A 27,340-nucleotide genomic window follows, 5' to 3' on the forward strand; every position below is an offset into this window, starting at 1 on the left:
CTAAAGATATTTCATGACTCCTTTAAGCTCTCAATTCTTCGTTTCAGATTGGTCCTACATTCCCGATATTCTTCCAAAGCTTCGTCTGTCTTCAGTCGCCTAGACCTTATGTATGCTTCCTTTTTCCTCTTAGCTAGTCTCACAATTTCACCTGTCATCCATTGTTCCCTAATCTTGCCATTTCTATCCCTCATTTTCACAGGGACATGTCTGTCCTGCACTCTAATCAACTACTCTTTAAAAGCCTCCCACACATCAAATGTGGATTTACCTTCAAACAGCTGCTCCCAATCCACATTCCCCAGCTCCTGCCGAATTTTGGTACAGTTGGCCTTCCCCCAATTTAACACTTTTCCTTTAGGACCACTCTCACCTTTGTCCATGAGTATTCTAAAACTTACGTAATTGTGATCACTATTCCCAAAATAATCCCTGATTGAAACTTCAACCACCTGGCCGGGCTCATTCCCCACCAGGTCCAGTATGGCCCCTTCTCGAGTTGGACTATTTACATACTGCTCTAGAAAACCCTCCTGGATGCTCCTTACAAATTCTGCTCCATCTGGACCTCTGACATTAAGAGTATCCCAGTCAATGTTGGGAAAATTAAAATCTCCTAACACCACCACCCTGTTGCTCCTACATCTTTCCATAATCTGTTTACATACTTGTACCTCTGTCTCACGCTCGCTGTTGGGGGGTCTGTAGTACAGCCCCAACATTGTTACCACACCCTTCCTATTTCTGAGCTCTGCCCATATCGCCTCATTGCTCGAGTCCTCCATAGTGCCCTCCTTCAGCACAGCTGTGATATCCTCCCTGACCAGTAATGCAACTCCTCCACCCCTTTTACATCCCTCTCTACCCCGCCTGAAGCATCAAATCCTGGGATATTTAGTTGCCAATCATGCCCTTCCCTCAAACAAGGATCAGTAATAATAACATCACACTCTCAGGTACTAATCCAAGCCCTAAGTTCATCTGCCTTACCTACTACACTTCTTGCATTAAAACAAATGCACCTCTCATCACTAGTCCCTGATACTTTGATCATTGTCCTCTCAAGGTTCTCATTCTGACACTTGGCCCAGTCCATTCCACAGAAACAGATCCATCAATTCCTCGTTGGGCTTGAAACAAGAAAATTCTACTGAGCACACTTCAGAAACTCTTCCCTTCCCAGCATTACTATCCCAGTCTACATTAGAATAATTAACCTTCTCCAAACTCTATTGTTTTTGCACTTCCCTAACGTTTCTGCAAATGTGCTCCTCCAAAGGAAGAGAGGACCATTCTCCCCATTGAGCCATAAAACCATAAGACATAGGAGCAAAATTAGGCCACTCGAGTCTGCTCTGCCATTCAATCATGGCTGATATTTTCCTCATCCCCATTCTCCTGCCTTCTTCCCATAACCCCTGATCCCTTTATTGATCACAAATCTATCTATCTCGGTCTTAGATACACAATGATTTGGCTTCCACAGCCTTATGTGGCAAAGAGTTCCACAGATTCAACACCCTCTGGCTGAAGAAATTCCTCCTCATCTGTGTTGAAGGATCGTCCCTTTAGTCTGAGATTGTGTCCTCTGGTTCTGGTTTTTCTCATAAGTGGAAACATTCTCTCCACACCCACTCTATACAAGCCTCGCAGTATCCTGTAATTTTCAATAAGATCCCCCCTCATCCTTCTAACCGCCAACAACTCCAGACCCAGATTCCTCAACCGTTCCTCATATGACAAGCTCTTCATTCCAGGGATCATTCTTGTGAACCTCCTCTGGACCCGTTCCAAGGCCAGCACGTCCTTCCTTAGATACGGGGCCCAAAACTGCTCACAATATTCCAAATGGGGTCTGACCAGAGCCTTATACAGCCTCAGAAGTACATCCCTGGTCTTGTATTCTGGCCCTCTCGACACGAATGCCAACATTGCATTTGCCTTCCTAACTGCCGACTGAACCTGCACGTTAACCTTAAGAGAATCTTGAACAAGGACTCCCAAGTCCGTTTGTACTTCTGATTCCCTAAGCATTTCCACATTTTGAAAATAGTCTATGCCCCCATTCCTCCTTCCGTGCATGACCTCACTTTTCCACATTGTATTCCATCTGCCACTTCTTTGTCCATTCTCTTAGCCTGTCCAAGTCCTTCTGCAGCCCCCCTGCTTCCTCAATAGTACCTGTCCCTCTACAGATTTTTGTATCATCTGCAAACTTAGCAACAGTGCCTTCAGTTCCTTCTTCCAGATGATTAATAATAATCTTTATTGTCACAAGTAGGCTTTCATTAACACTGCAATTATGTTACTGTGAAAAGCCACTAGTAATCAAATTCCGGCACCTGTTCGGGTACACAGAGGGAGAATTCAGAATGTCCAAATTACGTAATAGTACATCTTTTGAGATTTGTGGGAAGAAACCGGAGCACCCGGAGGAAACCATACTGTGAAAAGTTGTGGTCCCAGCAGAGACCACTGAGGCACACCACTCGTCACCAACTTAAATCATTCAATTAGATCACATCCACAATGTCATCTCCCACAATGCCACTTTCCTGCGCTCTCCTCATATCCCTTGATGTCATTAGTTTCAAGAAACCAATCTATTTCTGTATGGAACATGTTCAATGACTGAGCTTCCAGAGTCCTCTGGGCTAGAGAATTCCCCCCAAAAAATCACCACCTTCTGAATGAAGATTCTTCCACATCTCAGTCTTAAATGGCCTGCCTCTTATCCTGAGACTGTGTCTCCTGATTCTTGAATCACTAGCCAGGGGAAACATCCTACCTACATTCACCCTGTCACACTCTGGAAGAATTTTGTAAGTTTCAATAAGATCATCCCCCCCATTCTTCGAAACTCTAAAATACAGGCTGTTTCGGCAATTTTATAGAATCCCGACAGTGCAGAGGCCATTCGGTCCATCGAGTCTGCACTGACCCTCCGAAAGAGCACCCTACCTAGGCCAAATCGCCCGCCCCATCCCTGTAACCCCCACCTAACCTTTGGATACTAAGGGGCTATTTAGCATGGCCAATCCATCTGGCCTGCACACCTTTGGACTGTGGGAGGAAACTCACGCAAACATGAGGAGAAAGTGCAAACTCCACAAAGCCACCCGAGGTCAGTATTGTACCTGGTCCCTGGCACTGTAAGGCAGCAGTGCTAACCGCTGTGCCACCCTCAAAACATCCCAGGGGTTAGACTGGTGAACCTTTGCTGCAATCCCTCTATGTAAAGTATATTCTTTGTTATATAAGGAGGCCAAAGCTGTACACGTTGCTCAAGGTAGTTGCACCAAGGCTCCGGGCAATCGCATCTTTGCTTATACCTTTGCTTATACCTTTCCAACTACTTAGTAACATATTTGTTAAAGTAAAACTAGATGGTTATTACCAAAATGTTACACATTGTCCACTTTGAAAGAAACAAACAAGACTGCTTGGTGGAAGTTTTATTAATAAATTCTCTATAGATGTCTCTACAGGACAGAATGTGAAAAGCATTATTTCTTGGAGTTGTACATTTACGAGGTTGCAGTTATTTGTTCACAAACAGCTGGCAGATACAAAGAGAGAGAGACTCCAGTTTTCACAGATATGTATTGATTACAACTACCAGGAACTTTTGAGCAGTTTCACCATTTGCACAAACTCACATTTTCACTGTTAAAAGTTATAGAGATACACGCACGAGAGCGGAGTCACATCAAACTGTCCTCTGCTGCACAGGTCTGCTGCAGACAATTGCTATGGAATTGAGTACAGTTATCTCACTGAGGAATGGTGTATGTGCCACAAGGTTCTGGTTTCAGCCTTTTCTACTGTGCATGAACGTGCACACGAGTGGGAGGACTTTGGGCAAGTGAAAAGATATGATGCCTCAGCGGTGGAGTAGCCTGCGAACATAGGCAAGGAACAGGCATTTGACCGACATATCAGCAACGTGGCTGAACTTGTAGAACTGATTTTCAGTGAGAGTTGACACCTATGGGACCGGCTGGGCCAGGAATTGAAACAGCCGCACAGTGAAGCTTAGAAACAGGATTCCTCAGAGCTTGGCCCATGTTTAAAGGATTGAGTGCTGGGAACTACATCCTTCACATCTTTGATGCACATCGAGGCGCAACAGTTAATTCGCTGACACCCAGAAAGGGGCCTTTTAGGTAGGTTTATAGCCCTTTGCCCAGCTTCACCTGCAGGTGATTTACACAGTGCCTCAGGAATGTTTCTGTGAGACAACAATCCCATATCACAATGATCTTCAAAGGGACAGTATTGTCTCAAAATCAAAATATCTTTTAAGAATTCAAGAAAAAAGGAAGCTGGCAGTATAGACTTGTTTGTCGTTGAGAGACAGGCAGCTTTCAACCAGTCAATCACAAACAGCCATGTTAATTGGCAAGGAATGTCTTTGAATTGCAATCAACAGTCAAACTCCCTCTACACAGCCCCAAACACTCCCAGGGCAGATGTGGTGCAGCACAGGTTAGATCTGGGGCAAAGCACCCTCTACTACACTGACCCACTCTCGGGTGAATGTCACACAATGCATCTTTTCAGGATATGTTCTCCACTCCCTACATCAATTGCTCCGAGCAAGATGAATATTGTGAGCTGAGCTGGGATTATTAGCCATGATGTGGGAGATGCCGGAGTTGGACTGGGGTGAGCACAGTAAGAAGTCTTACAACACCAGGTTAAAGTCCAACAGGTTTGTTCCAAATCACTAGCTAGTGATTTGAAACAAACCTGTTGGACTTTAACCTGGTGTTGTAAGACTTCTTACTGGGATTATTAGCAGCAAAGAAAGGAAGAGGTCAGTCAGCACATCACAGTGGGAACACTAACTTCCCAGCAACGGATGGGTGTGGAGTGGAACTGGCCAATTCAGGTGTTCACAAGTATTCAATGCAGAACTCATTCCTGTTCAGTTTCTACACGTTCTCATACGGACACTGCAGTCTTTCTCTTGTGATTGTTCTCTAATGGGCAAAACTGTGGACCATCCTGAACTTCTAGACGGCGTCGTATCTTACATGGTCTGCCAAGTGGAACCTTTATATCCGGGGAAAACGAGGTCTGAATGGAGCAATCATTTAGAAAGCAAAAGGCAGGTTGATGCTCTTAAAGTCACAAAGCTGAGATTAGAAACCAGACCACACTGTTGGAGATTCTGCTGTTTGCAATTATTGACCAACTGGAAAAATCTGCAAGGATCTGAAATCTTAGCAGCTGAAAACATGGTTCACAAATGGAAAACAAACAAACACACTCTACCTTGAATAAAAATCACATCCAAAACTTTCAGAACGGTTTCCTCACCAGCGATTCTTGTTTTAGTCCAGTAACTTTGAATTTGTTTCAAAACATGTACAAATAATTGGAACAGTGCAAACCTAATGGGTCAAATTTCCAACTCGAAAAAACTCAAATGTCTTCTCTTTTTACCAAACTAGTCTCAAAACGCCCCCCCGCCCCCCTCCCAAGTTAACACTGATTTATTTCCTCATGTTCCCCACAGGCATTAAGACTCAAAATACGCAATGTGGGGACGGAGTCACATTGTAAACAGGTTGGATTTTTAATGATAATCCAACAGTTTTATGATCACTTCACCTGGTGCCAGTCAACAAACCATCAGATTTAGTGAAAGTGGTTTCTCAACTTGCCCTGGTGGGGTTCATACATTACTAGAACCACAAGGCCAGCTTGGGTGGCATCAGGATGGGAGTCAGAATGGGCTTCATTACTCGTGATTAAGTGAGGGAATTAAAGGGAAGAGGAAGTTCAAAATCAGGGATGGTTCCGTTTCGCTATCCAGTAACTCCTGGTGCAGGCACACACGTGGAAAAAGGATTGAACTCGGGTGTGAAGCCCTTCCACTGTCGACCCATCTGTCAACACTCAAAAAAGAAAGATTCTGTTAGGCTGGTAGAGTCCAGGGTGCTGTTCTACAGCAAGAGACAGTAGGGATAAACAGAATACCACTGTTTCTGCATTTTGGTGCATTGTATCTGTCGAAATGAGATGGCGGCGAGTGGAAGGGACCCATGCACTGGAGAGAAAGCACACGGCCAAGAGAGAGCGGCAGAGAGTGAGCCAGTGCGCGTCGGAGAGCGCAGAGAGAGCAACAGAGAGGGCGCGCAAAAGGGAAGGGGCACGAAGCAGAGAGTGCGCAACAGAGAGGGTGGCACGGTGGTTGGCACTGCTGCGTCACAGATCCAGCTGCCCAGGTTCAATTCTGGCCTCGAGTGACTGTCTGTGCGGAGTTTGCACTTTCTCCCAGTGTCTGTGTGGGTTCCTCGGGCTGCTCCCGTTTCCTCCTACAGCCCAAAGATGTACAGGTTAGGTGGATTGGCCATGCTAAATTGCTCCTTAGTATCCAAAGGTTAGGTGGGGTTGCTGGGTGATGGAGTGGATGCGTGGGCTTAAGCAGAGAGTGGGGGAGCGCGCGACAGAGGGGGAGCGGGCGACAGAGAGAGTGGGAGCGGGCGACAGAGGGAGGGGGAGCGGGTGACAGAGAAAGAGCAAGCGCAATAGAGAAAGACAGAGAGCATGCACGAGAGGGAGAGAGGGAGAGGGAGAGAGAGAGAGAGAGAGAGAGAGAGAGTCACAGGGTGCTGGCAATGAATTCACTTCCACCACTCTTCCACCCTACAGAACACCAACAACCTCAGCTGAATGCACTTTTATTATTTACTGGCGGCACAGTATTAAGTTGGTTTGGGAAAAATGTGGGATTGGTGAATTCCAACACACCCTTTCACCAGGCTGAACACAACATCTAATCGTCTGGTTCCCTCACCTGTTGGAGTGTGTCCAAACAAGTTAAAAATGCAAACACAAATTACAAAGCAAAGCAGAAAGGAAAATTTAAAACGTTCATGTATTATTGTAAAGTTTACCCGCAGACGGACAAGTTGAGTGAGTAAACCAGTGATGTGCAAGGTGCTGAACAGCTGAGAAATTAGACAGATATAATCTCACAAAAAATATTCTCTGGGGCCGAGCAGAGGGTTGTCTGAAAAGTTGATACTTGTGCTTTTTCCATCAAATTTCCCCTCCCCCACCCCAACCTCTTTCACCCTATAACAGTCTCAGTGAAACACTGTCTGTCGCCATTGCTTGTCCAGGAGGTAAGGCCAAAGGCAGCGTCGTATTCCTATTCGGAACAGGGTCCGCTGCCCAATCCCCATCCTCTCCAGACGCGAGCAATCCAGCTGGACATCCCGGGGCCGAAGAGTACCGACAGCAGGAGAATCCGTAACCTGGAGAGGGCAGAGAATGAGAAGTGACCATCCCACTCAAAAACTGCACAAAGTAGCTTTGCAACTATAACTGGCATTGATAGAGCACCCCGAAGCCTAGTAAAATTCCTCAAGTATCTTAAATCAGATAGCAGCTTAAATCAGATAAAAACTGTCAGCAAGCCAGAGAAGATACTAGGAAGGATATTAGATCAGCACTTGGTCAAGGAAGGTGATGGGGGTGGGGGGAACCATTGGGCGACATCAGAAAGCAAGTCTTCACATTAAGGCTAGCAGAAACCTGCATTTTTCTCTCTTTCCCCCCCCCCACAAACCCTGTTGAGGCTACATGCTCATTGAAAATTCCCGAATGGATATGGATAGATTTTTCTGTTAGGCAAGAATGTTAAGCATAAAGGAAGAAAGGTGGGTGACTGGAGTGATGGAGATCATCCATCTTATTAAATGACAGAGCCAAGGGCAGCACGGTGGCACAGTGGTTAGCGTTGCTGCCTCACGGCGCCGAGGTCCCAGGTTCGATCCCGGCTCTGGGACACTGTCCGTGTGGAGTTTGCACATTCTCCCCGTGTCTGTGTGGGTTTCACCCCCACAAACCAAAAGATGTGCTGGTTAGGTGGATTGGCTATGCTAAATTGCCCCTTAATTGGAAAAAATGAATTGGGTACTCTAAATTAATGTTTTTAAAATTAAATGACGGAGCAGTTGTAAGGGGCTGAATGGCCTTCTCTTTTTCCTTACATAACAGGCCCGAGGGGCTGAATGGCCTACTTGTACACTGTTTTCTCAACACGACTACATTGAGCAATAATGGTTTTCCAGAATAGAACACAGGTTGGGTCCGATGTGGTGTGGTAGGCCGATTTTCCATGCGGTGTTCCCGTGCGAGTCTGTGTCTGAGGTTTTTTTTAAATAGTTACGCTGGAGTTAGAAGTGATTTTTTTTTCCTTCGGACATTTTCAGAGTAACTATCAGGGAAAAACAGGCAGAACCATCTGAAGTTTGCGATACAAATCACTTCTCAGACGGTTCCCAGCCCAGCGCAATTGACCAGAGGAAGTTAGAGCTTCTGGGCAATTGCCAGGTAAACTCTTCCGTGGGAACTTACGAGGGGGATTCCCCAGCACATCATAGGACTACCCCCTAAATGCAATGCTGGGGAACCCGGACGTTATTGGCCTGTGTCCCAGGGTGCTTAAAGAGGTTGCTTTAGACATAGTGGGTGAATTGGTGACCATCTTCCAAAATGCTATAGATTAGGGAATGGTTCCTGATGATTGGAAGGTGGTAAATATCACCCCACTATTTAAGAAGGGAAACATGATGTGGAGATGCCGGCGTTGGACTGGGGTGAGCACAGTACGAAGTCTTTCAACACTAGGTTAAAGTCCAACAGGTTTGTTTCGATGTCACTAGCTTTCGGAGCGCTGCTCCTTCCTCAGGTGAATGAAGAGGTATGCTCCAGAAACACATATATAGACAAATTCAAAGATGCCAAACAATGCTTGGAATGCGAGCATTAGCAGGTGATTAAATCTTTACAGATCCAGAGATGGGGTAACCACAGGTTAAAGAGGTGTGAATTGTGTCAAGCCAGGGCAGTTGGTAGGATTTCGCAGGCCAGATGGTGGGGGATGAATGTAATGCGACATGAATCCCAGGTCCCGGTTGAGGCCGCACTCATGTGTGCGGAACTTGGCTATAAGTTTCTGCTCAGCGATTCTGCGTTGTCGCGTGTCCTGAAGGCCGCCTTGGAGAATGCTGACCCGGAGATCAGAGGCTGAATGCCCTTGATTGCTGAAGTGTTCCCCGACTGGAAGGGAACATTCCTGCCTGGTGATTGTCGCGCGATGTCCGTTCATTTGTTGTCGCAGCGTCTGCATGGTCTCGCCAATGTACCACGCTTCGGGACATCCTTTCCTGCAGCGTAAGAGGTAGACAACGTTGGCCGAGTCGCACGAATATGTACCGCGTACCTGGTGGGTGGTGTTCTCACGTGTAATAGTGGTATCCATGTCGATCTGGCACGTCTTGCAGAGATTGCCATGGCAGGGCTGTGTGGTGTCGTGGTTACTGTTCTGAAGACTGGGTAGTTTGCTGCAAACAATGGTTTGTTTGAGGTTGCACGGTTGTTTGAAGGCAAGTAGTGGGGGGGGACATATGACATGGCAAGATGTTCATCTTCATCGATGATGTGTTGAAGGCTGTGAAGAAGATGTCGTAGTTTCTCCGCTCCGGGGAAGTACTGGACGACGAAGGTTGTGTCCCATGTTTGTCTTCTAAGGAGGTCGGTGCGGTTTTTCGCTGTGGCGCATTGGAACTGTCGATCGATGAGTTGAGTGCCATATCCCGTTCGTACGAGGGCATCTTTCAACGTCTGTAGAAGTCTGTTCCGCTCCTCCTCGTCTGAGCAGACCCTGTGTATACGGAGGGCTTGTCCATAGGTTATGGCTTCTTTAATGTGTTTAGGGTGGAAGCTGGAGAAGTGGAGCATCGTGAGGTTATCCGTGGGTTTGCGGTAAAGCGAAGTGCTGAGGTGACCGTCCTTGATGGAGACGACTGTGTCCAAGAATGCAACTGATTTTGGAGAGTAGTCCATGGTGAGTCTGATGGTTGGATGGAACTTATTAATGTCATCGTGTAGTCGTTTCAGTGATTCTTCGCCGTGGGTCCAAAGGAAAAAAATGTCATCGATGTATCTGGTGTATAGCGTCGGTTGAAGGTCCTGTGCAGCGAGTAGGTCCTGTTCAAACTTGTGCATGAAGATGTTGGCGTACTGGGGTGCGAATTTGGTCCCCATGGCTGTTCCGTGCGTCTGGATGAAGGGGGATTCATGTCGCATTACACTCCGCTTTCCTACCCTAACCCTTGATTCATAAGGCTTTGATTCGTAACGGAGAAAAACAAGGAACAATCTATATAGAGCCCAGACTGCAAGGCGGCATATAATTAGGAGGGATTGAGGCAGGATAACATGGAACAGCGACTGACAAAAACCATAATGAAACAATGGGTGGTCGGTAAAGAAGATTCAGCACAGGCTAGGCACATTCCGACAAACGGAGGCTCCGGAGATGATGAGGGAGATAGCGATTACAAAAAGAAACCAAAAGGGGGACATTTAGTTGAGCTCTTCAAGTGAAAATCAGGTTGAGAGGTGACGAAGAGGGAAATGAGAGTGGCAAACAGGAGAAGGAAGCATGTACGAAGAGGTGGAGTGGATCCTATTCAGGGCAGAGAGGGTATTATACGGTTGAAGCCACAGGGCAAGGCTTGAATACTTAATGAGTTATTTGTATTGATGTTTACGGAGAAAGAGGAAGGTGACAGAATATCTGTAGAAATGGAGATAGTTGGAGCCAATTGATAGTGTGAAAACTGAAGGAGGAGGAGAAAAAAGTTTGGCTATGCTTAAGGCTTGCATCCAGATTGCCAAATAAAGTGGGAGTGGGAAAAGGGGGAAAAGAGGATTGGAAAATCCCAAATGTGACACCCTTTTTCAAGAAACAGTCCTTACAGGCCCGTTATCCTAACAACAGTGTGGGTACAGTTTTGGTACCCTTAATCTGGGAGGAAAAATAAATAAATCGACAGGCTCTTGGAGAAGTTTAAATCAATTAAGGAGAGCTGGTACAGATTTGTAAAGGCAGAGCAAGCTCGACTAATCTAATTGTATTTTCTGTTCAAATTACAGAAGATTGATGAAGGAAATGAGATGGATGTTATTTATATGGATTTTAAGAAAGCGAGTGACATGTTACCATGTAAAAGGCTGTTTACCAAAATTGAGGCTTACTGATTAGCAAGGCCAGTATGCAGGATCAAAGGGCCAAACTGCTGCTCCTTTTTTGCATTTTCATAATTGGAAAAATAAATTGGTTTAAGGACAGAAGCAGCGGGTCTTGGTAGATATTGTTTTTTGGTTGGCAGTGATAGACAGCAGGGCTGGGATCGATGCTTCATCTGCTATATACAAATGACTTGGATCTTGGAATGTAGCGTATGATTTCAAAATCTGCCGATCGTAACAAACTTGAAGGAGAAACTGGGGGTTGTTCGCCTTGGAGCAAAGGACATTAAGGGCAGCACGGTAGCACAGCGGTTAGCACAGTTGTTGCACTGCTCCAGGGTCCCAGGTTTGATTCCCGGCTTGGGTCACCGTCTGTGCGGAGTCTGCACGTTCTCCCAATGTCTGCGTGGGTTTCCTCCGGGTGCTCCGGTTTCCTCCCACAGTCCAAAGATGTGCGGGTTAGATGGATTGGCCTTGATAAATTGCCCTTAGTGTCCAAAAAGGTTAGGTGGTGTTGCTCGGTTACGGGATGGGGTGGAGGCGTAGGGTTCTCTTTCCAAGGGTCGGTGCAGATTCGATGGGCAGGTGGTCTCCTTTGGCACTGTAAATTGTATGATTGAAGGAAGATTTAATGAATGTGCCAGGGCTCATGACAGGCTTAGATAATGTAAACAAGGAAAATCTCTTCCCATCTGTACAAGGACTAGGGGACAGAAATTTAAGATTTTGGGTAAGAGGTGTAATAGGTCAGGAAGAACTTTTGCTTTTCAAACTCTGCCAAAAGGAGGGTGGCGGCTGCAGAAACAATCATTTCAAAAGGAAAGTGAACGTCACTCGCAGGGTCACAGGGACCGGAGTGAGAACTGTGCGTGCAGCCAGCATGGACTCAATGGGATGAATGGCCATCTTCTGTGCTGTAAATGATCATGGTTATTTAACAGAGGTGTTTGAGATTATGAGCAGTTATGATGGAGTAAATAAGGACAAATCTGCTTCCAGTGGCAAGGTTTCAGGAGCTAGTGGATGATTTTATTTTTATTTTTAAGCACAGCACATTGTTGTTCCCTGGGAGGGTGGTGGAAGCTGGTTCAATAATAACCTCCCCGAGGGACTTAGATAAACACTCAAAAGGGGAAAACAAAGCGGGGCAAGCAGGGGAATGGGACAAACTGGACAGCTTCCAGTAAACTGACATGGGCAGGATGGTTCAAAGGGACTTCTCTGCTGTGGGACTGTAGGAAGTGGGTAAGGGAGGGAGGCAGCAGGATGTCAGACTGTGCAAGAGTGTTGACGTTAAACAACCATTTTCTACCGTGAATGTGGAGCCAACGAAATCCATTGTCTAACATCAACAAATGCCTCTAATCTTAAACTCCCACGACAATTTTTACACATTTATAAATTATTTCGGGCCTGCGCAAATACTTGGGGAATTCTCAGCCACTGAACAGTGTCTGTTGCACCTGACCTTTCACCCAACATGGCGACAGTGTGGAAAAACACAAGTTTTGATGGCTTTCAAAGGATCAGAATTTGCAACATAGCGATTCCTAGAACGATAACCGTGCATCTTTTAATCATGTTCAGATTAGGGATGACCTCAGTACTTCCTGTTGACAGACTCCTAACCAGATGGTGCAACATTTAGCAACACATCCCAACACAACACGAGATGATGGCTGTTTGTGTTTAACCCAACAACAGGTCATTGCTGTGTGCCCCATGGCAGGAGATTCAAATCCGGGAACATCCGCACCTTTAAGGCACCTTTCAGGCTAGCTGATGATTAAAAGATGTGGCGATCACGGAGTTCATCCCCCAGCATTCAACATCCTGCAGACTTCACCTGTCTAGCACGGTGAAAAACGCACACTGATTAACAACACGTAAATCTGTGGGGATTGGAAGACTGGTGATGTCACCTGTATTTGTTCCAAAACAATGACATTGGAGGAGGCTGGAGACAGAACGGAGAGGAAGGCCTAAGAAGTATGGGGCATGTTTTCAGTCTGCTGTTCGATTTGAAGTCCATCAGAGGGGGGTTTGCGGCATTTGGACTGCATTGAGACAGAAGAAAGAAAAAAACGAGTATACCACTAGGCTCCTGGAGCTTGTCCTACCATTCAATTCTTCATTGGCAGCCCTCGGGATCGAGGGTGATTTGCTTTCATTCTGAGGTGACTGATAAGTTCAATGCCCAATCCGCAGACTCTGCTACATGTGGGACAAGTAGTTTGAAGGGTTGGGTAGGCGGGTTATTTGCAGACTCTACTACATGGTGATGCTGAATTTCCCATTAGCTTGTAAGAACGATGTTCCGGATTGCCGGGGTGGGGATGTCGCAGAACCAGGGGACACAGTCTGAGGATATGGTGGGGTAGACCATTTAGGGCTGAGATGAAGAGAAATATCTGCACCCAGAGAGTGGTCAGCCTGTGAAAGTCGCTACCACAGAAAGCAGTCGAGACCAAAATACTGTTTCAAAGAAGCAGTTACTTGGGGTGAAGGCGATCAAAGGATGTGGGGGAGAAGGCGCGAACGGGCTATTGAGTTGGATGACCAGCCATGATCGTGCGGAGTAGCAGAGCAGGCTTGAAGTGCCGAACAGCCTCCTCTTGCTCCTATTTTCTACACGTGATTATATGCGAGTCTTTTCCCCACACACGCTCAGGAGAATTAAGCATGGTTTAGCCTCATCTGCAACTCCAGTCGATTCGCCAAGAAAGGTGACCCAAGTTTTCCATAGATTCAGTCTAGTCCACGTGTCCCTCCACAAACTCACTGATAGTCCCGAAGATAGCCGACCTGTTTTTCTTCAGCGTACTCTCGGAGCCGTGGGGTGGAGCCCACTTCACTTCGCTGAACCGCCGTGTGCGTGGCAAACTAGTTCAAACTAGCCAAGCACCGAAACCTCGTCAAACAGGCTGAAGCTCAGGATTTCATCCTCGTCGCCAAAATGATATGGTAACTTGACATGGCAGACGAGGTAAATTATAAAATAAATGGTGCAGCACGTACACAACCTGGCAGCAGCAATGAACAGGTCCTTCAACAAGTAGGTTTTCTGTTTAAAGATCATATTGAAAAAATCCACCACGACATGAAGGTTGGATTGGATTGGATTTGTTTATTGTCACGTGTACAGAGGTACAGTGAAAAGTATTTTTCTGCGAGCAGCTCAACAGATTAGTAAGTACATGAGAAGAAAAGGGAATAAAAGAAAATACATAATAGGGCAACACAACATATACAATGTAACTACAAGAGCACTGGCATCGGATGAAGCATACAGGGTGTAGTGTTCATGAAATCAGTCCATAAGAGTGTCATTTAGGAGTCTGGTGACAGTGGGGAAGAAGCTGTTTTTGAGTCTGTTCGTGCGTGTTCTCAGACTTCTGTATCTCCTGCCCGATGGAAGAAGTTGGAAGAGTGAGTAAGCCGGGTGGGAGGGATCTTTGATTATGCTGCCCGCTTTCCCCAGGCAGCGGGAGGTGTAGATGGAGTCAATGGATGGGAGGCAGGTTCGTGTGATGGACTGGGCGGTGTTCACGACTCTCTGAAGTTTCTTGCGGCCCTGGGCCGAGCAGTTGCCATGAAACTTCAGAGAGTCGTGAACACCGCCCAGTCCATCACACGAACCTGCCTCCCATCCATTGACTCCATTGAGGTGGGAACAAGCCGAGCATCCAATTGAAATCTCTGTTTGACCCCTTTCCAAACATCTGTGCGATGATAGCAGCAACTGCTGCTCAAACCTGCCGTTCAGTAGGGGCTTTGAACCATGACCTAAGATGGCGGCGGGAACTGATCTCCCATTCACTGGATCACTGTTCCAGTTGCATCACCACCCCGCCAACACACACAATTTAGAAACTTTCTGGATGTTAAAAATACTAATTTGATTCAATATAAATAAGAGCCTCTGGTGGCAATATAGCATTTCTCTCCGAATCTCACGTAATAGATGAAGGTGTCGAGGTTACTTCACTCCTGCCAGAAATACAGGGGTACACCCCTTGTAACACTGGCACTTTGAAGACTTCACAGATGGTCAGAGAAGGGGAAATTTTTTCCGGATTTTTGTGGACTTTATGAAATAAATCGGTGGAGTGAGCAATAGTAAGGAGGATTTCCCCCCCCAATGTATGGATAGCTGGACCAGAAGTGGCCGTGTGAAACAAATTAGTCCCGATAGAGGGAAGCAAGTGGAGCTGGCAGTGCGGTGAAGCATGGCAGACGGCAAGGACCAGGGAGCGGCGGCTCACAGGCAGAAGGAGTTTTTTTTTTAAAGAGTTGCTTTGCCGAGCTAAAAAGGGATACGCTTGACCCGATGAAAGCGTTGATTGACCAAATGGTTGTGACTCAGGCGGACAGGAGATAGAGTTAAAACTCTCCAACCAAGAGGACGAGAAAACTGTACTGGAGCACAAGGTGGAGGTGCTAGAGGACCACCACAAGAAGATGCAGGAGAAGCTGGAGAGCAGGACCAGGAGGCAGAATTTAAGAATCGTTAGCCTTCCTGAAGGCATTGAGGGACCAGATGCGGGAGCATATTTGTTGGGTATGCTGAAGTCGTGGATGGGAGCGGGGGCTTTCCCTCGACCCCTGGAGCTGGACGGAGCACACAGAGCCCTCGCAAGGAAGCCCAAAGCGAATGACCCGCCGAGGGCCGTGGTGGTTTGTTTTCACGGTTTTCCAGATAAGGAGCGCGTCTTGCGGTGGGCCAAGAAGGAACAGAGCAGCAAGTGGGAGAACAATGAGGTGCACATCTATCAGGACCTGGGAGCGGAGCTGGCCGAGAAGTGCGGGGTTCAACCGGGCAAAGGCGACCCTCTTTAAGAAGGGGGTGAAGTTTGGGGTGTTATACCCAGCGAGGCTGTGGTAGCGCATGACACAGTTAAAAGACACTTAAGCTTCGAAGATGGGATGTGGCGGTGGTTTGCAATTATGTTTGGTTCCAAACAAGATTGTATTTAGTCTTGGGCGAGAGAATGGGCTGGAGGGATGGTTGGAGGGCGCTTGATTTAGCATTATCCTTCGGGAGACTGGGTTTTGTTTTAAGTGAATGAGTCTGTTCTGCTTTATGGTTATGTTAATGTCTTCTTGAGAGCTGTTGTTTACTTACTGGGGAATGGGATCCTGTAAATAGGTTTTTTGTCTATGTGGGGAGAGGGGTCCGAACAATAAGGTGATCGTCTGATCGGCGCCAGGGGCGGGGGTTATCGGGGTCAGCATGGGTCAACTGACTCTCGGAAGCGTTGGGGGGGGGGGGGGGGGGGGGGTGAGCTAGTGTTGAGTTGGTGTCTGACTTGGGAGATTAGGCTTCTGGTGCTATGGTGGGGCGGTGGGGGGGGGTTGGCTGCTGTGCTGGCAAGGGAGAAATTATTCTCAGGGAATAAATGGGAGGTCAGGGGCGACTGCTGCGTAAGGGGGGCTCGGTGAAGCTGGGGGCGCGGGCCCAGTGTGCTAAACCAGCTCCAGCACGCGCATTTAACGAGACTAAAGGCAGATGTGGCAATGCTTCAGGAGACACATCCAAAGGTCACAGACCAGATGAGATTAAGGTAGGGTTGGGTTAGTCAGGTGTTCCACTCAGGGCTGGACTCGAAGACCAGGGGGGTAACAATTTTGATCAGTAAGCGAGTGGAATGAGGTGGGAGAAATGTGGCTGATAAAGAGGGTAGGTATATAATGGTGAGTGGGAAGCTGGAGGGTGTCCGAGTGGTGCTCGTGACCGTCTACGCCCCGAACTGGGAACAACGTGGATTTTATGAGGCGCGTGTTAGGCAAAATCCCAGACCTCGAGTCACACAACTTGATCATGGAGGGGCGGCAAAGGAATTGAAGGGCTTTATGGAGCAGGTGGGGGGGGCGTAGACCCCTGGAGGTTTACACGGCCGAGGGTAAAGGAGTTTTCCTTTTTCTCCCACGTCCACAAAGTTTATTCCCGTATTGACTTTTTTGTTCTGGGCAGGGCGTTGATCCCGAAGGTGGCGGGGACGGGATACTCGGCAATTACAGTCTCGGACCATGCCCCGCACTGGGTGGATTTGCGCCTTAGGGAGGAGAGAGGGCAGCGCCGCTGTGGAGACTGGATGTGGGGTTGCTAGCGGATGAGATGGTTTACGGGTGGGTAAATGAGAGTATCCAGAACTACCTGGAAACAAACGACACGGGAGAGGTATCAGCAGCGATGGTCTGGGAAGCCCTGAAGGCAGTTGTTAGAGGGGAACTAATATCGATCCGGTCTCATAGAGAAAAGAGGGAAAAGGCGGAGAGGGAGAGATTTGTGGAGGAGATACTTCGGGTGGATAGGAGTTATGAGGAGGGCCCAGACGCGGGGCTCCTGAGGGAGCGGCATAAGCTACAGACGGAGTCTGAATTGTTGACCACAGGGAAAGCTGTAGAACAGCTGAGGAAGGCTAAGGGGGCAGTCTATGAGTATGGGGAGAAGGCGAGCCGGATACTGGCGCACCAGCTTAGGAAGAGAGAGGCAGCCAGGGAGATTGGTGGGGTAAAGAATAAGGAGGGTAACTTGGTCTTGGACCCAGAGGAGGTGAGTGAAGTTTTTAAGAAATTCTACAGCAAATTATTTGAGTCGGAACCCCCGGTGGGAGCGGAAGGGAGGCGGCAATTTCTGGACCAGTTGAGGTTCCAGAGGGTGGAGGAGGGCCTGGTGGAGGGGCTGGGAGCCTCGATTGAGATTCACTAAATCATTAAGGGGCTGGAGGGCATGCAGTCAGGCAAGGCTCCGGGGCCGGATGGCTATCCGGTGGAATTTTTAAAGAAACTTTCAGAGACATTAAGCCCACTGCTGATGAGGACCTTTAATGAGGCGAGACGGAAGGGAATTCTCCCCCCTACAATGTCGCAGTCCTCAATCTCACTCATTGGATTGGATTTGTTTATTGTCACGTGTACCAAGGTACAGTGAAAAGTATTTTTCTGCGAGCAGCTCAACCGATCATTAAATACATGAAAAAGGAAATAAAAGAAAATACATAATAGGGCAACACAACATATATTCTGACACTCATTCTGAAACGGGAGAAGGACCTTGAACAGTGTGGGTCTTACAGGCCAATCTCGCTTCTAAATGTGGATGCCAAGCTATTGGCTAAGATCTTGGCCACAAGGATAGAGGATTGTGTCCCGGGGGTGATAGGGGAAGACCAGACTGGATTTGTTAAGGGCAGGCAACTTTCTTTTTTTTTTGTTTTGTTAAATATGTTTATTAAGAAATTTTTAAACAAAATTTTCAACCATACAAACAACCCCCCCCCCCCGGTAACAAAAAGAAAGTTCGCATAGCAAGACATAAACATGGCAATTCAATATGTTACAGAACTTTGTACATTGGATTCCTCCCGTACATATCAGTTTTCCGGATCATTTATGTATTTTCTTGCTCAGATACCCCCCAGAAAAAAAACTCTTCCCCGTCCCTCCCTTTCCCCCCCCCCCCCCCCCCCCCCCCCACCACCACAAGAAAGATATCCCCCCCCCTGGGTTGCTGCTGCTGCTGACCGAACTCCATCTAACGCTCCGCAAGATAGTCTAGGAACGGTTGTCACCGCCTGTAGAACCCCTGCGCAGACCTTCTCAAGGCAAATTTCATCCTCTCCAACTTGATAAACCCTGCCATGTCATTTATCCAGGCATCCACACTGGGGGGCTTCGCATCTTTCCACACTAACAAGATCCTCCGCCGGGCTACCAGGGACGCAAAGGCCAGAATGCAGGACTCTTTCACCTCCTGCACTCCCGGCTCCTCCGCTACTCCAAATAATGCTAACCCCCAACTTGGCTTGACCTGGACTTTCACCACCTTGGATATAGTTCTTGCAACTCCCCTCCAGAACCCATCCAGTGCCGGGCACGACCAAATCATATGGGCATGGTTCGCCGGGCTTCCTGAGCACCTCCCACATCTGTCCTCCACCCCAAAGAACCTGTTCAGCCTCGTCCCCGTCATATGCGCTCTGTGAACCACCTTAAATTGTATCAGGCTAAGCCTGGCACACGAGGAAGAGGAATTAACCCTACTTAGGGCTTCAGCCCACAGACCCTCCTCAATCTCCGCCCCCAGCTCCTCTTCCCATTTACCCTTCAGCTCCTCTACCAAAGCCTCCCCCTCTTCTTTCATCTCCTGGTATATCGCCGACACCTTGCCCTCTCCGACCCATACGCCCAAAATCACCCTGAATTGAATCCCGTGCCGGGAGCAGCGGGAATTCCCTCACCTGCCGCCTCACAAACGCCCTTACTTGCATGTACCTGAAAGCATTTCCCAGGGGTAGTCCAAACTTCTCCTCCAGCACCCCTAAGCTCTCAAACGTCCCATCGATGAACAGGTCCCCCATTCTTCTAATCCCTGCCCGATGCCAGCTCTGAAACCCCCCGTCCATCCTTCCTGGGACAAACCGATGGTTATCTCTGATCGGAGACCACACCGAGGCTCCCATCGCACCCCTGTGTCGTCTCCACTGCCCCCAGATCTTTAGCGTTGCCGCCACCACCGGACTCGTGGTGTACCTTGTCGGCGAGAGCGGCAGTGGTGCCGTCACCAGCGCCCCCAGGCTCGTTCCTTTGCAGGCCGCCATCTCCAACCTCTTCCATGCCACCCCCTCTCCCTCCATCACCCACTTACGGATCATCGCCACATTGGCTGCCCAGTAGTAGCCACCCAGATTCGGCAACGCCAGCCCTCCTCTATCTCTACTACGCTCCAGGAACCCCCTCCTTACCCTCGGGGTCTTACTTGCCCACACAAAACCCATAATGCTCCTGCCTACCCTCTTAAAAAAGACCTTGGTGATCACAATTGGAAGGCATTGGAATACAAAAGGAAATCTCGGGAGGACCACCATGTTAATCGACTGTACCCTGCCCGCTAGCTAGAGTGGCAACATGTCCCACCGTTTAAAGTCCTCCTCCATCTGCTCCACCAGCCGCGCCAAATTAAGTTTGTGCAGGGTCCCCCAGCTCCTAGCTCCCTGGATCCCCAAGTATCGAAAGCTCCTTTCCACCCTCCTCAACGGTAGGTCATCTATCCCTCTTCCCTGCTCCCCCGAATGCACCACAAAGAGCTCACTCTTCCCTACATTGAGCTTGTAGCCCGAGAAGTCCCCAAACTCCCTTAGGATCTGCATGACCTCCACCATCCACTCCACTGGGTCCGCCACATACAGCAACAGGTCGTCTGCATACAGCGACACTCGATGCTCCTCTCCCCCTCGGACCACCCCCCTCCATTTCCCAGACTCCCTTAATGCCATGGCCAAAGGTTCAATTGCTAATGCAAACAGGGGGGGGGGACATGGGGCACCCCTGCCTCGTCCCTCGATACAGCCGGAAATACTCCAACCTCCGCTGATTCGTAACCACACTCGCCACCGGGGCTCTATACAGGAGGTTAACCCAACTGATAAACCCCTCCCCAAACCCAAACCTCCACAACACTGCCCAGAGATACTCCCACTCTACTCAGTCAAAGGCCTTCTCCGCGTCCATAGCTGCCACTATCTCCGCTTCTCCCTCCACCGATGGCATCATTATCACGTTTAGGAGCCGCCGCACATCGGTATTTAACTGCCTGCCCTTTAAAAATCCTGTCTGGTCCTCGTGAATCACTCCCGGGACACAGTCCTCAATCCTCGTAGCCAACATTTTTGCCAGCAACTTAGCATCCACATTGAGGAGCGAGATCGGCCTATACGACCCGCATTGCAGTGGGTCCTTATCCCGCTTCAGGATCAAAGAGATCGTCGCCTCCGACATTGTCGGGGGCAGGGTCCCCCCCTCCCTTGCCTCATTGAAGGTCCTTACCAGCAACGGGGCTAACAGGTCTACATACTTCCTATAGAACTCCACCGGGAACCCATTCGATCCCAGGGCCTACCCTGCCTGCATGCTCCCCAGTCCTTTAACCAGCTCTTCCACCCCAATTGGCGCCCCCAAACCAGCCACCTCCTGCTCCTCCACCCTCGGGAACCTCAGCTGGTCCAAGAATCGCCGCATCCCCTCTTTTCCCCCTGGGGGCTGGGACCTATACAGCTCCTCGTAGAAGGCCTTGAATGCCTCATTTACTTTCACCGCACTCCGCACCGTAGTTCCCTTTCCAGCCTTGACTCCACCCATTTCCCTCGCTGCCATCTTCTTACGGAGCTGATGTGCCAGCATCCGGCTCGCCTTCTCCCCATACTCATACATCGCCCCCTGTGCCTTCCTCCACTGTGCCTCTGCCTTCCCTGTGGTCAACAGGTCGAACTCCGTCTGGAGACCTAGTCTCTCCCAGAGTAGTCCCTCATCAGGGGCCTCTGCATATCTCCTGTCCACTCTTAAGATCTCCCCCACTAACCTCTCCCTTTCCCTGCCCTCTCTCTTCTCCCTATGAGCCCTGATGGAGATTAACTCTCTTCTGACCACCGCCTTCAGCGGCTCCCATACTACTCCCACCTGCACCTCCCCATTGTCGTTGGCCTCCAGGTACCTTTCGATGCACCCCCGCACCCTTCCTCGTCTGCCAGCAGTCCCACATCCAACCGCCACAGCGGGCGTTGGTCCCTCTCCTCCCCAAATCCAGTTCCACCCAGTGCGGGACGTGGTCCGAAATGGCTATGTCCGAATACTCCGTTCCCTCCACTTTCGGGATCAATGCCCTGCCCAGAACAAAAGAATCTATCCGGGAGTAGGCCATGTGTACATGGGAGAAAAATGAAAATTCTCTGGCCAAAGGCCTGGCAAATCTCCACGGATCTACTCCCCCCATCTGATCCATAAACCCCGAGCACCTTGGCCGCAGCCGGCCTCTTTCCGGTCCTAGATCTGGAGCGATCCAATGCTGGGTCCAACACAGTGTTGAAATCCCCACCCATTATCAAGCTTCCTACCTCCAAGTCCAGAATACGCCCCAACATCCGTTTCATGAATCCAGCATCGTCCCAATTCGGGCCGTATACATTTACCAATACCACCCCCCGTCCCCTGCAACCTACCGCTCACCATCACATATCGGCCTCCATTGTCCGCTACTATGTTCTTGACCTCAAACGACACCCGCTTCCCCACCAGTATTGCCACGCCTCTATTCTTCGCATCCAGCCGCGAATGGAACACCTGTCCTACCCATCCCTTCCTTAACCTGACCTGATCTGCCACCTTCAGATGTGTCTCCTGAAGCATGGCCGCGTCTGCTTTCAGTCCCTTTAAGTGCGCGAACACTCGGGCCCTCTTAACCGGCCCATTTAAGCCTCTCACATTCCACCCTGCCGACTAGCCATCTCCTATCTTAGGCCAGTCCCGTGCCCACATCTCCCGCCCCCCCCAGATGGGGAACCTCCGCCCCGACCACCTCTTCCATTTTCAGTTCCCCCTCGGCCAATGCAGCAGCAACCCTATTGTTCCCCCCCCCCCTCCCCTCCCCTGCCCCCCTCCCCGCTAGATCCGAATCTAGCTCTTTTGCTCCCCCCATAATACTTCCGTAAGTCAGCTGACTCCTGCTGACCCCGGCTTCCCCTGCCTTCCCGTTGACCCCCCCCCGGTGTGGAAATCCCTCCTCCTCCTTACGCTCCTCCATCCCCCCCCCTCCCTAACGCGGGAAAAAGCCCGCGCTTTCCTGAGCCAGCCCCGCCCCCTGTCGCGCAGCTGCTGTTGTGGCCTTATCCCAATTCCCCCATCCCCGAGTCTCACCTCCCTCCAGCACCGACGCCCACATTCCTCACTGTCCCCCCCATCAAGAACTCTTCCCCCATCCCCATCCATCGTCTCACCCGTGAAACGTTCTTTACCCATATTTACAACCCTGTATACAGTCAACATCTCCCCATAGTCCACAGTCCCTCAGTTCGAGTCCAATTTTTCCGTTTGGATAAAGGTCCAAGCCTCTTCTGGCGTTTCGAAATAGTGGTGTCGCTCCTGGTAAGTGACCCACAGTCGCGCTGGCTGCAGCATTCCGAATCTCACCCTTTTTTTAAAATGCAGCACCGCCTTGGCCCGGTTGAAGCCAGCTCTCCTCTTTGCCACCTCCGCGCTCCAGTCCTGGTAGACTCGGATCACCGCATTCTCCCATCTGCTGCTCCGCTCCTCCTTGGCCCATCTCAGGACACTCTCTCTGTCCACGAAGCGATGGAACCACACCACTATCACCCTTGGCGGCTCGCCAGCCTTGGGTCTCCTTGCCAGGACCCGGTGAGCCCCTTCTACCTCCAGGGGGCTCGGAGAGGCCTCCGCACCCATCAGCGAATGGAGCATCGTGCTCACATACGCCCCGGCATCAGCCCCCTCCACTCCTTCGGGGAAACCCAGAATCCGGAGATTCTTCCTCCTCAACCTGTTCTCCAGGACCTCGAGTCTCTCGGCCCACCTCTTGTGCAGTGCCTCGTGCTCTCCTCCATCTTCACCGCCAGGCCCAAGATCTCGTCCTCGTTAGTTTTGTCCTTCACCTCTCGGAGCTCTACCGCCTGGGCCTTCTGGGTCTCCTTCAGCCCCTCGATCGCGAACAGCATTGGCAGCCGCACCTCCTTTTTAAGCTCCTCCACGCAGCGCCCGAGGAACTCCTGCTGGTCCGGCCCCCATGCTGCTCGATCTCCGACCTCCGCCATCTTGATTTTTCCCCCACGTTTCTGCCGCTGCTCCAAAGCCTCTTTTTCCGCCGCTCCACCGCTAATCCCCTCCATACGACGGAAGGGATTCCCACACGGGATTTAATCAAAGAAAATTTCCGTTGGGGCTCCTCCGGAGAGCCCAAAAGTCTGTTATAGCGGGAGCTGCCGAAAACCAGAAGTCAAGGGCAGGCAACTTAATGCCAATGTACGGAGGCTGTTAAATATTGTTACGATGCCCTCGGAAAGAGGGGAAGCAAAGGTTGTGGCAGCGATGGATGCAGAGAAAGCTTTCGATCGGGTGGAGTGGGAGTACCGGTGGAGGTAGGTTTGGGTTTGGTGAGGACTTTATTCGGTAGGTGCGATTGCTGTACCAGGCACCTGTGGCAAACATGCGTACGAACGGGCTTAGGTCGGGGTATTTTAAATTGCACCGGGGGACGAGGCAAGGGTGTCCCCTCTCCTCGTTACTATTTACTCTAGCCATTGAGCCGCTGGCCATGACGGTGAGAGCTTCATGGAACTGGCAGGGGCTGGTCCCGGGTCTCGCTCTACGCGGATGATCTCCTCCTGTATATTTAGGACCCACTGGAGGGGATGGGGGGGGTCATGTGGATCTTGAGGGAATTTGGCAGTTTTTCGGGGTATAAACTGAACGCGGGGAAGAGCGAGTTGTTTAACTGAGTGAGCTGCCGCTAGGGAGGGTAGAGAAGAGCTTTTCGCTTCCTGGGAATACAGGTGGTTCGGAAGTGGGATTTGTTGCGTAAGCTTAATTTGACCCGGCTGGTGGAACAAATGGAAGGGGACTTTAAAAGATGGGACATGCTCCCACTGTCACTGGCGGGGCGGGTACAGACCGTGAAAATGCCGGTCCTCCCCAGATCTCTATTTGTATTTCAGTGCCTTCCCATCTTCATCCCGAAGGCCTTTTTCAAGTTGGTGAATAAGATCATCTCGGGATTTGTGTGGGCAAATAAGACCCCGCGAGTGAAGAGTGTGCTGCTGGAATGGGGGGGGGCTGACGTTGCCGAACATTTGCAACTACTACTGGGCGGCCAACATAGCCATGATTAGGAAGTGGCTATTGGGGGAGGGGGAGGCATGGGAGTGGTTGGAGGCGGCATCATGTAAAGGCACCAGTTTGGGAGCGCTGGTAACGGCACCTCTGCCGTTCTCGCCAGCCCGTTACTCCACAAGTCCGGTGGTGGTGGCGGCACTGAAGATCTGGGGGCAGTGGAGGAGACACAAGAGGGTGGAAGGTGCGTCGGTCTGGACCCCAATAGGTAATAACCACAGGTTTCTACCGGGCAGGATGGATGGCAGGTTCCAGAGCTGGCAGAAGGCGGGCATTAGAAGGATGGGTGACCTGTTTAGAGATGGGAGCTTTCCCAGCCTGCAGGCGCTGGAGGACAAATTTAAACTGCCGCCAGGGAACGGCTTTAGATATTTGCAAGTGCGGGCCTTCCTGAGAAAACAGGTGGTGGCCTTCCCGCTGCTGCCCGCCACGGGGGATACAGGATTAAGTAGTTTCCGGTACCTGGGTAGGGGAGGGGAAGGTGTCGGACATCTACCAGGAGCTGCTGGAAGCGGAGGAAACCCCGGTGGAGGAGCTCAAGGGCAAATGGGAGGAAGAATTAGGAGGAGAGTTAGAGCCGGGTCTGTGGGGGGAAGCCCTAAGTCGGGGTCAATTCCTTCTCATTATGTGCGAAGCTCAGTTTAATCCAGTTTAAGGTGGCCCACCGGGCCCACATGACAGCGGCGAGGATGAGCAAGTTTTTTGGGGGCAGAAGACAGATGTGCTAGGTGTGTGGGAAGCCCAGCAAACCATGCCCATATGTTTTGGGCAAGCCCGAAGCTTGGAGGGTTCTGGCAGGGGTTTGCCAAGGCAATGTCCACAGTGCTAGATACGCAATAATGAAGTTGTGTAAAACATGCGTTAAGGTCACAGCTAGAGATAAAGACTTTACCGCTAGATATAGATAGGCTAGGAGATTGGGCAAAAATTTGGAGTTTAATGTAGGTAATTATAAGGTTATCCATTTTGGCCAAAAAAATAGAAAGTCACATTATCGAAATGGAAAGCAGATTCAAAATGCGTCTGATAGAGGGATCTGGGCGTCTTTGTTCATGAATCGCAGAAAGTCGGTTTGCAGGTACAGCATGTCATTAAAAAGACAAATGGAATGTTAGCATTTATTGCAAAAGGACTGGAGTATAAAAGTAGGGAAGTGTTGTTGGAATTGTATAGCGTGTTGATGAGACCACATCTGGAGTAGTGTGTCCAGTTTTGGTCTCATTATTTGAGGAAGGATGTGGTGACATTGGAGGCTCTTCAGAGCCGGTTCACCAGATTGAGTCTGGGAGTGAAAGGGTTGACGTACGAGGAGAGATTAAACAGTTCGGGCTTTATACTCGCTGGAGTTTAGAAGGATGAGGTGGGATCTGATCGAGGTACATAAAATACTAAAAGGGATTGATAAAGTAAACATAGATCAACTGTTTCCCCCCCTTGTCGCGCAATCTAGGAGGTCACAGATAAAGGTTGAGAGGCGATAGGTATAGAACTGAGATGAGGAGGAACTACTTCTCGCAGAGGGTGGTGAATTTGTGGAACTCGCTGCCCATAGTGCGGTGGAATCTGAGTCATTAAATGGTTTCAATAAAGAGAAAGATATATTTCTGATTTTAAAAACAGGTTAAAGGGATATAGGGAACAGGTACGGAGGTGGATTTGAGACCAGGAAGAGATCAGCCATGATCTGATTGAATGGGCAGATCAGGCTCAAAAGGGCTGAATTGCCCACTTCTGCTCCTAATTCCTCTGTTGCAATGTAGAGTAGTGTGTGTAGTTCTGGTCACCACACTACAGAAAGGATGTGATTGCACCAGAAAGGCTGCAGAGGCGATCCACAAGGACGCTGCGTGGGCTGGGGAGTTTCAGCATGAAAACTGGTTAGGCTGGGGCAGTTTTCCTTAAGAGCAGAGAAGGTGGAGGTGGACCTGATCGAGGTGTACAAAAGTATGAGGGCATAGATAGGGTAGATAGAAATATACTACACTTCCCTCCCAATAGAAATGCCTGGATGGCAATCGCTGCCAGGTGCCTCCTCGCCCCCCATCACAGCAAGACATGGACCATGGAGGCTTCACTGTCGTTATTTCACCTGTGGTCAGCAATCTGAGCGGAGATCTTGCTGGTAGGTGGGGGGTTGGGAGTGAGTGGTCAGACCTCACCAGCAAGGAGCAGGACCACACTGGGTGAGCAGGCAGTGAACCGATCGAGTTGCACCCGAGCACACAGACTGCAGCAGCGCACAGGTTTCAAGCATCGAGCTGTGCAGTGAATTACCACTGAAGGAAAAAGCACCAGACAGGAACCACTGGGACTTACTGGCCGTAGATGGTTGCTCGGCAGATTGAAGATGTCCGCCATTGTGCAAGCAATCTCATATTTGGACATTCGCTCGTTCCCAGACCAGTGGAAAACTCCATTAATCGATGGGTCCTGTCAAGAGGCGGATAACAGAAACAAATTTTGAATGGAGAAAGACGAAAAGCAATGAACTCAAACCATTGTTCAAACATTTAGAACAGCTTCATCGAAGATAATAAAATTTACCTCGCCACTGACCAATGTCCAAACTATAATGATGGAACTGTAAACAACCCAAGGCGTGACA

At 49.5% G+C, this 27,340-nt stretch overlaps 1 long non-coding RNA gene across 1 annotated transcript; it reads right to left on the reverse strand.

Annotated features, from left to right (window-relative positions):
- Positions 1–3,440: 3,440 nt before the first annotated feature.
- LOC140427127 (uncharacterized) lies at positions 3,441–27,169 on the reverse strand. The gene is made up of 2 exons (XR_011948398.1): positions 27,052–27,169; positions 3,441–7,271 (listed from the first exon to the last, which is right to left on the reverse strand). It is a non-coding gene; the product is annotated as an uncharacterized lncRNA (long non-coding RNA).
- Positions 27,170–27,340: the final 171 nt, after the last annotated feature.

The sequence above is a fragment of the Scyliorhinus torazame genome, chromosome 7 (genome assembly GCF_047496885.1).
Source record: "Scyliorhinus torazame isolate Kashiwa2021f chromosome 7, sScyTor2.1, whole genome shotgun sequence".
In the NCBI taxonomy this organism is placed as follows: Eukaryota; Metazoa; Chordata; class Chondrichthyes; order Carcharhiniformes; family Scyliorhinidae; genus Scyliorhinus; species Scyliorhinus torazame.